Below are 12,473 nucleotides of genomic sequence, written 5' to 3'. Positions count from 1 at the left end.
CCGAAAGACGGAGCACAAGGAGGTTAAGTGACTTGCTCAGGGTCACACAGTGAGTCAGTGGCTGAGCTGGGATTTGAACCAGGGACCTCCTAGTTACAAGCCTGTTTCTTTAACTACTGGACCACACAGCCTCCTATGACATATCACAATCGAGTAAAACATTGATTTTTTCATATCAATAGTGAAAAAGTATGATGTTTAATGACTATACCTTTCACAACATTACAAGTGCTTATAAGTTTTATATACTGTATATAAATCTTAAAACTCCTAAAATAACATCTGGCTAATTTAGCGAAATAATATTTTTAATAAATTGTCTGCTGCTGACAAATTTGTTACCACTGCTTGCCAAGAGCATGACTTATGACAGAGAAGTCCATAATGAAATGAAATAATATTATACCTGTGCTCCGCAGGCTTCTACTCCACCCACTATAGAAACTTTTTGTATCACACATCAAGTAAGCCATCTACAGCATATCATCCATTTTGCCAGGGACTTACAAAGGAAGGCTTTCTCTCCCTCTGGTTTATAAAATGTTTTTTTAAGACTAGTTGGCATCCCTCTACGCTTATTAAAAAGAAGGTATCCTTAAACACTGTTGACAAGTACATGCACCAACAGCGACTGAAAAATAAAAAGATTATGCTTTAGCTAAAGTACATTGTTACCTACAGGTTGTCACTGGAAATATTTTCTGTAGGATCCTATCAAATAAGAAAAAGCTACCACTTCTGGTATCGTGATGAGAAAACAGCCACCGTTCTTCAAGTAATGTTCTTGTTGTCACTGAGGTAGTGTTACAACAAGGCCTGCAGTGTTAAAGTTGTAAGAGAGGAATACAGCTTGCTAACACTATCATGTGTGTGCTGAACAAGTCTCTCTGTATCTTTGTCTCAGCACTATGAACCAAGCAACATACCATTATGTAGAATAAAACATTGGGTTTTTATTTTTACATTTAAACTCAGTTTCATGGACAGCAATTACACCTTTAGATCAAACCCTATATTTTTTTATAATGGTTTTCTGTTATGCTATTCTCAATTCAAAACTTTACAGGAAGTTTGATTTTCTTTAAGAAGCAAGGTTTAGGGACCTGCTGTGAGATGATAAAATAAAAAGGGAGTCTTATGTAAGTGTTCCCAGGACAATGCATTACTGTGTGACCTAATGGTTACCACTTGCATGAGATCTTAAAATCACACTTGTATGATACATTAAGCAAGGTCTATCTAAATATTCTGGTGACATAGGTACCATGTTTAAAATGTGTTTTTGTGTGTGTGTGTTGCATTACCTACTTTTTTTTAACCATTTGGAAAGGATATTTACACACTGTAGCACTATCATTCACCTAGTCTGTGCTTTAGCTTTTCATTCATCCTGACTGAACAAGTCCTGGGGCGGAGTGCACCAAGCAGATGTAAGACTTATTCAGGTCGTAAAGGGGTTGTTACTGTACCCTGCTAGGGGGTAGGTGTAAGGCTGGCATAGACGGGCAAATAACATAGGGGAGAGAGGCAGAAAGTTAAATTAAAATCAAATTAGCTTTGAATATCGGAAAATAATATTTAGTTTAGCAAAAGCCAAAGATGGGTGGAACAATACGTTGGTTTGATGATTTACAGTACAGCCGTACAATGCGTCACAAAAGAATCATACAGGACTGTGGTAAAGTGGGTTGCAGTGTGCAGGTGATGCTGTGCTCAAAACAGTGACAAACAACAAAGTACTGGTGAAATGGTGGTTTAATTGTAAACCAAAGTCTGATGACAACAGTAAATAATAATGGAGGACTGGCAATACGATGTGTAATGCATAGTTAAATAACATGGGGTTCAGTCCCGAAATAAGACACAGTATTTAAACACATACAGTTAACACAAACACAGTCACAAGTCCAGAGTGAGTGGTGTAGTGCTCGTGGTGAAATACAATTTACTCGTGCACAGTTCTGAAGTGTTCTCCGGTATTTGTGCTGACCTGTAGCGACAGCTCCAGATCATGTCAGCCATCTAATAAATAACAAACAGTACAATTAGACTTGACAAAACAAACAAACACTAAACACTCACGGTTATTTTACTTTCATCCTTCAGCGTTTCTTTTAACCATAAACAAAGGAACAAATCACCTTGCTACGTCCCCTAATTGTACCTTCAGTCACGCCCCCTTGGTTAGCGAGTGCAGCCGTTTCCCCTCCAATCCGTGGCTGCCGCATCGCTTTCCCTCTGGAACGATGACTTAATATACCATAGTGGAGCCCCCTTTCTAGATGGCCAACTTCCACCTAACCCTGGGAATGAACTGTCAAGCCATGCAGTCCAGAGCACTCTGTTCCCTTTACACTGCGTCCTTGCAGGTTGGGAGGGAAATTTAATCACCAAGGATCATTCTGTCTCTGTCACAGGAACAGACTTAATCCACTGGATATGCTTAATGATCTTGAGCTCTATCAGCGCGATCGATTACCAAGACAGAACCTTCTTCATCTTAAAGATGAAATACGGGATGACCTTGTACGGGATGACCTTGCAGGAATGCTGCCTTCTTCTGACTAGATATTACTGTTGTGTTAAGCTTAGAATTAAGAATTTCCTTGTTCTCTTTATATAGAGACAGCAGTGTGCGTATTTCATGATCAGTAAATTTTTTTTTTTCTTGACATTTTTGCTTATAGAATGCGAAGACCAACATGTGAAACTATGGCAATTTTCTTTCTCTGCTGCGCCTTGGTCGCAACGTGGTCGTTACTACGCCAGGGATGATTCTGCTTTGGTGAAACTTAAGTTGGAAGTAGTAACGACGGCGTGAGCAGTTGCGACAGCGTAATTTATGCCTGCTTTGTGCACTCCGCCCCTGGTGTCACAGCCTATTGCATTAGACATTACAGCAGCTGCTCTGCAAATGTACTGTTGTTCTGTTTGAAGTTTAACAATAAAATAGCAGTCAACAAATCATTATTTTTGCTTTCTATATACATGTCTTTATTTAGTTAGAATTGTTATTAGGTTTACCACACTTCCATACCAGTATTGCCCCTCTTCTCTAAAATGTTAGTTGAAGTCAAAACAGTCAAATGGGGTTCCCTGGCCTCCAGTCCTTCCATTCACAGGTATGTTGGACCGTGTAAGAATGATGAAGAAAGATGCCATTTTTATCAAAAGTCACCCTTGTGAAATGCTACAGTAGCTGCAAGAAAAAAAAAAAAAAAAAAAAAAAAAACTTCAAAATATGCCAGTCCACAAAAGTGCAATAAAAAAAAAACGAAGAGGAAGGAACATGTGAGCTGCTGCGGCTGCATTCAGAAATAGCTGCACTCCGCCGCTCCTCGCTAGACACATAATGAGGTGATAATCCCATTTTCACAGCTGTGGGAACTAAACAAAGCAACAGCTATTCACAGCCAGAGGGTCTTTATCAAACAGATCTCAACGCTCATGGAATAACTGACATCATGCTGGACCTGGAAAAGGTTACTTTATATATTTATTTAAAAACAGCCACACAGGATACAGTAGCCTTTCAGAATGCAATATCTTATTCACATGGACACCCCGCAGACAACGGCAGCAGGGCTGTAATCAAACCAACAATCAGACCTAAAAAAAAACTAACAGAGTGGATTAAGTGGGCCACCCAGGGATAGAACCAACATATACAGCATTTGTACAGTATAAACGTTTTTTAAATTAATGACTGAATACATAAACTACTTTTAGGGAATATATACACACACACACACACACACACACATATATATATATATATATATATATATATATATATATATATAGAGAGAGAGAGAGAGAGAGAGAGAGAGAGAGAGAGAGAGAGAGAGAGAGAGAGAGAGAGAGAGAGATAGATAGAGATAGATAGATATAGATGCGCACAGTCGCAGAAAAAACACAAAAAGTGATTTCTATCATTTCTAATTGTTCTATTGAAAGACATAAATTAAAGTAGAGATTCAGCTTTATAATAAAACAACAAATGATTACATAGCACACATAAAATGAAAAATAACATGCAAAAACTAATTTCATACTTTAATAAAAGTATCTGGGCAATCAACATGTATTGAAACTCATTGAAACGTGCACATTTATGCAACATAATTATATATAAACACACAGGACTGCATAATCACATTTGCTTTGATTTAATCAGAGGAGTTAAAAATCATGCCTGATTCTAGAATAGACAGGTTCGGGATTGTAGACGGTATCACACCATTCATTTCATGCCAAATTATACAGATTGGCGGTTTACGGTATAGACAGGTTTTATAGACAGGTCTATAAGTAGCTACAGTAGTTACTGAACTCTGATGGGAGGCTTTTATCACTTTGTCATCCCTCATTACACAGAATCAGCAAAATGATGTACAGTAATATAATTCATTTCAAGGCTGTAATTGTATGTTAAATAGGTTCAAGGTTGTAACAATCAGTGCCAGTATTTTAGAAAACGTTATGCAAAAACACCAATGAGTGAATTGCTTTGTGAAAAAATAATTCTGTTAAATGTCCAATACGAAACTTTGGAGTCCTTAAATACAGTTGCTTGCTGGTAGTTTTTGCAACATTGTAACATAAATCTGGACCCCAAGTGTAAATAATTGTGTGCTTTCTAAGAAATAAAAGGAGTATCGTATAGCCTCCTACTTTTGCGTACAGCATGGCGGTTTGGCTCACAGTCATGTAATGGCAAGCAGTAGGTTTGATAGGGGAGCTGAGTGGGCTTAAGATACTGGTGAAGAAACTACTTTCAAGGAATGTATACAAATAAAACAGATAACAAAGGCCGCTGGTCTGATGACAACGAGTAAATCATGACACATTTCAGTATAATAAGCAGAGCGGAATCCCAATATATTTAAAAGAAAAAAATGAAAACGATTGGATAACACTGCAGCTACAAGATGCTTTCTACTGTCTTTTCAGTAGACATTTGATTTAACTGTGAAACCCAAATAAAACAAGAACTGCGTGGGCTTTACAGTTTACATGCACACTGTACAAAGACTATTGTCTTTCCCTTTGTTTTTTTAAAGGCATACTGTATGTGCTTCTTTCTACGTGAACAGTACAAATCACAGTGACTGTCAAAAGGCCCGAACCATAGCCCCATTCTGGGATAAATCAACTGAAAAATTAAATAAGGGGGCCTAAGTTTCCAGTTGAATGTGACTTCTGATTGCTTTTAAGTTTGCGTGTGGAGGGTTGGATATTCTAAAAGTAATTTAACATGTGCAAAAAACAAAAAAAAAACCAACAGCATGTACAGCAATAACAATATGCCTCCACTGGCTTGCGTGAGAGCAAGACCCAGTGGGCTGTTGGCTAGCTCGTTCCTAACAATGCATAAACACACATGCAACCAATCAAGAAGGAGACCCAGCAAACACACAGTTCCTGGAACAGAGGGAAGGCGAGAGAGGCATGTGTGATTGTGCAAGAGGGGAGGGGGAGGGGTTAACACTGACAGGTTCAAAACCTTGTATCACTTCCTTTCATAATTAAATTAAGGGCAACAGGGGGACGGGGGGTGGGGGAGATTACAAAGCAGGTGAAGTCAAAAGCGTTTGGCTAGCAGTCTGAGAGTAGGGTGGCACTGTTGTAAAAAAAAAAATTTTCACAAATTATCTAAGTTGTTCTACGTAGGCCTCGGGCCTTGCCATCATCATATGGTGTAATGCCATTACATATTCCTCACAGAATGCTGTGATTAGCCACCCTGCGATTTTAACTAGACCTCAAAATACATACTTCAGTCCACTTTCTGTATTTACGAGGAAAAGCCTTTAAGGCATAGCCAGGATTAAAGAAGATAATTTACAGTTATCAGACTAGTTGGCGTCTCTACTCTCTCAAACAGTGTTATGGTGTAGGGAATGTGGGAGCAAACCGTGCCTAAACAAACCGAGACAAGGATAGGAAACAAGGCACTGGTGCTGTGGTACAGACTGAGGCTGTGGAGTTTTCATATTCGCTCTTGTAACTCCTGGAGGACTAGAGTGTGGAATACTGGAAACAGGCACTACAGCATGTCCTGGAAAATAAATAAGTTTGCTTTTTTAAAATTTTGTGATTAAGTGGCCATTCGGTTTTTCCTTTTTTTTTTTTTTTTTTTAAAAGGTCAGTCCACTAGCTGCTAATTCTTGTGGTTGTCAGCTTCTGTGTGCACTGTAAAATATACAGAGCCGACTTTTCATTAGAAGAACACATCAGAATGTAATAAAACACCACTTAAAGGGAAGTGAAATTTACAGGTTCCCCATTGTTACTAAAAATACATGAACTGGGTCACCGACCTTTCAACGTAGGCACTGTAACAGGCAAGTCTTTCCCTAGGCTGCAATAACACCTTTGAAAAGGGGTTAGAGGAGTTCAGATTTTATACTGTATCAATTCACATCTCTCAGGATTAATGACATCATTTACTTTCTAGCCATGTTTCTTCATTAGTTTACAAGCGCTTCTGTGGAACACAAACGTTTAATTTATATATTTTTAGATTACGAACAATTAAATGATGTCTAACATCAAATTAAATGATGTCTACAGATTGTTAAATGATATAATATATAGATATATATATTATATTCTATATATATATATATATATATATAATATATATACTATGTACATACGATACATACATACATACACATACATACATACATACATACATACACACACACACACACACACACACACACATTACATCACTGTAGCAGCAGTAAATGGAAAGGTGAGTATAGCATTGTACTTTAAAAACTTGGCTATGCAACCTGCCTTTAACATTAGTTCTATGGCAAATGTCTTCATTTTTAGCTGAGATTTCAAGATGTTTTTTTTTTTTTTTTTTTTTTTTTTTAAACTATTGGTTTAGGTAGTTAGAGAGTACAAGCTGGCATAACAAAAATGGAAGGAAATACTTTCTAGGTGCTAGAAGAGATCTAAACCCAGGAACTTTGACAATTAACCGTATACTGTTGCATTTGACAAAGAACAACTGTACCCCATTCTGCCCCTACAAACACACAAAAAGGATTTCTATCACGGGACATTTGTGAAAGTGTCTAGTTCACATGCTAGTGTGTGGGCATTTTCACTGCTCAGTATTTTGCTCCAATAAGACCCTGACACTCTCTTGATACTTCCTCTAAATTAAGGTTTGGCCACAATTATTGGAATGGGAATGTTTTCTTTTGACTGGAATGGAAGGAAGCTACAGTGTGAACTTGGGACATTAAGTACTGATAACTAGCAGCTGGCTTGTCTGAACAGCAAGGTCATTATTTTTTTTATTTTTTTTTTTAATTACAGCCAACTGCTTGTCAAGATACTGTTCAAATTATGAACCGAATTGGCATCGAATACCAGTTAAAATCTCTTATCTTCTTGAACGCCTGTAATTTTTCATTTTGAGGAGTTTAAACTGGCCTACTAAAAGCATTATGATTAGTTTTAGCCTTTGCGGGGAAATGTGGAATAAACAGTATTTAACTAAGTTAATTTCATTAAGCTGTGTTGTGCCTGAACCGCTAGCCCTCAACTCACCATCAGCTGCCACTGTCCTGAAATGTTTCAAAACTTAAGAGCACATGACTTCACAAACTTTCCAAAGGTTGGTTGGTAGCCAAAGACTTGGTGAACTAGCTGAGGACAAGTAGTATACAAAAAGCTCATTAAAAAAGCCAGTAATGTAGTCACTTTTGTGCTGCAGGAATCCATAAAATAGTCTATATCAGGTGGTACGCATACCCCTGGGGGTACTTCTAAGAGTAATAGTTGATACGCAGGACGACTCAGAAATGCAAATAAAAATTAGTTTAAAAAAATATATATATTATTTTTTTTTTTGACGGTATTATATATTATCTCTAAACCACTGCACATAAATATCTCTCTTTTGTTTAGAAGCTCAAAGTGAACCGCAGATGAAAAAAACACAAAACCCACAGAATGTATCACAGTCGTACTTTCCACCTGTATGCATCTGTGACTTTGATTGAGTGGGTTGCCACTCTGATATATTAGTCTGGTGATTCTGCCTACAGAGAGCGCTCTGTGCTGCTCATTAAACTTGGCTGTTTTCAGCTTGTCGTACAATTGAATACTAATCAGTGAAGCCCAGCATTTCAGCATTTTAGACATATAAATGCTCCAGTAAACATAAATAATAATCACAATATTCATGCTTTGACGGTTTTTGTTCTATTTATTTGGCACGGCTGCATTTTTAGTAACAGCAATAGCAGCTGGTTGAAATGGATACATTTCTTACTTGCAAAAGAAAAACAAAGGAAGAAAACAAAAGAGTACAGAAAGTGCAAAGTAACAGTTATGCCAAATCCGTTTGGCTTTAATTTAAAAAATCAGTTTATGAATGTTAGTTATTATAGCTGTATCTTGGTACATTTTTTGATATTGTAAACATTTTAAATGGCACATAATTATGCTGAGATGGCAAGTAAATGGTAATGTGATTAACTTTTAAAGCACAGACCGTTTTGTTTTATTTATGATAAGTTGAATAAACCATGAATATGAGTGTTTCTCAAATACTGTCTTTTAATTTTGTGCGTCCAAAGACAAATTAAAAGTATTAAGTATTAAGCAGTACTTTTTGGTATTCTGTCCAAAACCCACAAACTGTTGTGACAAATTATATATTAAATAAAACATGTAAAAAAGAACCGTCATTCAGTCAAGTGAAAATTGTAAAGGGGTACTTGAGCTGAAAACTTCAGACAGAAGGGGTACAGTTTAAAAAAAAGGTTGAAAACCCCTGGTCTATGAATAGGTTAACATTTACAAAAAAGACAATTTTGGTACTTTACTTTCACTTATTTGGTAGAATATATGATACTAGTATAGCATGCCAGGTACTGCAGATGGAAACGGTAAATACTGTGTTTTTTGTAACACCATCAAGCCATACACCTAGCTGTGTAAAACAACAAAAAGGAACAATAGGAATTCACCTAGATTTTAGAGTAGAACTCAAAACTGAATCAAAAGTGCTCAGTAACAATGATTCCATTAAACTTGTGTGGCTTCCAAAGCGATTCTAACTAAACATCTGCTCCTAAAGTTTCCACCACATTGCAACCACCTTGATGATATTCGATTCTGAACCAGAACGGCTGATAAAGACTGATAAAGAAGTATGTGCAAATAACTAGAACCAATAACCAACAGGCCCCACAAAAGGAGCATACTGTAGAGGGTATAAAATAAAGACCTTAGTGGTGAACCATGCTTGACGTAGGGCCCAGGATCTTTGTGCAACCTTGACTTCTTTTGAAAGCGTTTGTGTATAATGATAAAACAACAAGGAGTGCGACGTGTGCTGGAATGTCGAGACTAACAGTGAAATGAGTTTAGACATCCTCCTTATTTAAATACCTTTTCTTACTCCAGCAAGCAAAAAAACAAAAAAAAGAAAATATTAACTTGAAAATAGGGTTGTTTTTTTTTTTTTTTTCTCCAACGTGTATGAAATATTATAACTTAGGACAAGTTCAAATTGAGGAGAGTAGTTTTATTTTTTAAAATAGATTTATTTTTTTATTAAAGATTCTAAATTTGTTCATAAGTTTAAAAATTATATATATATATATTATATATATATATATATATATATATCTATTATATATATATTATATATATATGTAACATACACATACACATACACACACTATATAAGTTAACCTGCACTACTAATCTAATTGATTAAATCCCCAAAATGTAACACACATTTTCTCGCAATTAGTAACAACTCGTTTAGTTTTTTTCTCTGTTAAAAAAATATCTTCTGTAGTCTAGTATACGTAAAGACAAAATATGACAAACATCAGACTCTCATGAGAAATATACTAGATAACATGACCAAGGAATCTAGATCGCAGAACTACAATGTTATATAAATTGTTTAAACAAGGGAGTACAGTCAAACTTATGTGCAAGTCTATTTAATTTAAGAAGCTATAAAGCCGGGTTACAAACAAAGTAAACTGGGCAGTCTCAATGTCAGTGCGAAGACAGGTCTAATTTCAACGCTAAACTTTTATCAAAAGTGCTGGCAGGTAGCCCAAGACGTCTGTAATCCGAATCGCAGAGTTCTCCGTTTTATTTTTCTGGCATTTTAGCACCATATTTAACATCTCCTCTTGGGACAGGCAAATTACTAAAATACATTGTTTTGACATGAGCTACAGTGAGTCATTTGAAGTCATTACATTTCAGAGGATTTGACATCAATCTTCTTTGGGAACCTAAGTTTTTGCAAGAAAAAAAAATAAAAATACTGGCTCCAGCACTGCTTGAAGATTGAGAGGATTCCATTTTAGAACTTGTATAAAACTTCCTGAAAACCAGATATTCTCGCTTGTTAGTGTTATCTGTGATGAAAACCTGTATTTTTATCACACATTCCTGCCAATGAGTAGACACATGTCCCTCACACTTCAAACACTGGTTGGGCAGGATAAAAATAAAAAAGAAGCGCCAAACCAAATTAAGATGCAGCAGTTGCTTGTGATTTAAATCCCTTATGCTCCTAAATCTGGTTCTTCTGAGTGTGACATGCAGGGTAGGCTGTAAAACTCACTCTTGCAAATTGGATAGTCAGATTACCACTCATTTCTGCCATGTTCATGTTGTTTGCCAACTGTTATGTGGCATAAAACATTGCTGACTTGATCTAATTAATCCCCTTCTGAGATTATTTATTCAGTTGTACAATACATGGTGCTGTATATACGGCCTGTCAAACTTAAAACTCAATTTTCTGAAATGTTTTAAAGCAAGATTTACTTTGGCAGCTGTTTATCGTGTGATTTGTTTATGCTGTTAGAAAATAATATAATAATAATAATAATAATAATAATAATAATAATAATAATAATAATAATAATATTGAATTATTAAATCTGTCTGCCTATTGAAAAGGCAAATTAGCAACAATTTAAACATGTTTTTGCTTAGTATCTCCAGTGTATTGATGTTTTTTTTTTTTTATTTTATTTATTTGTATTACTGTATAGTAAAGAAAGTTAAAAAAAAACATAAATAGTAGCAGAAATGTGTTTTTTCCAAACAAAAAACTAAGCCTCCCCTGTGTTATAGCATACCGTATTCACTCACTGTGCAACTTTGTATAGACAACTTGTGGTAATTACTGGTACTAAAAATCATGACCACCACATGTATTTAAGGCAAACCACTGGTTGTTTTGCAGTGACTGTGTAATGTAGTAATCTACTGTAGCAATCTACCCGTACTGTACATTATGTGCTTACATAGGTGCAGCACACCCTATACTAATAATGCATCTCACGTAAAAATAAGATCACATTTATTTACAGTAAATAATGCAATTGTATTGTGTCTGTATAAACTTGGTTAGTATTGTAATGTGATTATATTTTTTGTTGTTGTTTTTTTTATTTCCTTACACCACTTAAGTGTGGTTTCAGATGCAGTTGCTGCAGTTTACAGTAAATGTGGGACTTTCAAAACAGGCCTACCATAAATGTAGAAGTGAGGTCATGGAACTGGTCTGCAGTCACATGAAGGAGCAGTGGCTGAGCTCCAAATCCAGCTGGTATCCCGTGGTTCTTAGTCCACTGCTCCTTCTACACCACCAAACTAGGCAGTACAGAAAAGGCATGCATATTGGACTGCACCCATTTTATTTAATGTAGTTTGTCAGCTCATCAGTGTTACAGTTTAGTGCCCGGGATGGGATTAAGCAAGAACACACAGGTCTTAGCCACACACAAAAAAATAAAAAGCCTTATTGAGGTTAAACAAGTATCTTTTCTTTTTCTGAAAAGCACAAACTATGATCTCACTGTTAATGCTCTATACATTCTCCAAATGACAACGATTACTCAATGAGTTCATGTTGACACAAATGACTGGCAATAATGCCAGCAAGGACAATTCAAGTTTATCACACATAATATTACACGGTACAATACAAGCCATTAGTACTGCAGCATAGCCTTTTCAGTCCTTTATTTGTTGAAGCATTGTGCCACACAGAGAAGTTATGCTGCATATAATATTGTATTATTATTTTTTACTGGGAATTAATTTGAAACTGCTACTACCATAGTTATACCATAGGATACAAACTCAGCCTAGCAAATAAAAGTCACCATACGTCTCTTGCTGGAAAATAATGTATAATAGTTTGATATATAGTTATATATATATATTTTATATATATATATATATATATATATATAATATATATATTATACTATATATATATATCCTGCCATGGTAAACATAGACAGGCACATTGGTTCCTCCTAATAATAAATGCCTTGACCAAATTTGTAATACTACTAGATAAGCAATTGCCTCCACTTCTTACCTGGGTGACGTGGGATTCAGTACTAAAAAATAAAGAATATAAAATGATTTAGTAATGCATGACGATT

General features: G+C 35.9%; 1 protein-coding gene and 1 long non-coding RNA gene across 6 annotated transcripts in view; one reads left to right on the top strand and one right to left on the bottom strand.

The window, feature by feature from the left end:
* Positions 1–12,473, top strand: part of LOC121320830 (filamin A-interacting protein 1-like) — a 92,379-nt gene that overhangs the window by 50,541 nt on the left and 29,365 nt on the right. The gene's annotated exons all lie outside the window — the stretch shown is intronic.
* On the bottom strand, positions 140–11,712 carry LOC121320831. Its single transcript, XR_005950884.1, has 3 exons — positions 11,550–11,712; positions 3,038–3,199; positions 140–2,022 (listed from the first exon to the last, which is right to left on the bottom strand). It is a non-coding gene; the product is annotated as an uncharacterized LOC121320831 (long non-coding RNA).

Source organism: Polyodon spathula, chromosome 9 (genome assembly GCF_017654505.1).
Source record: "Polyodon spathula isolate WHYD16114869_AA chromosome 9, ASM1765450v1, whole genome shotgun sequence".
Lineage (NCBI taxonomy): Eukaryota > Metazoa > Chordata > Actinopteri > Acipenseriformes > Polyodontidae > Polyodon > Polyodon spathula.
Note: the sequence above shows the minus strand (reverse complement) of the source record. Positions and strands in the feature narration are given on the sequence as shown.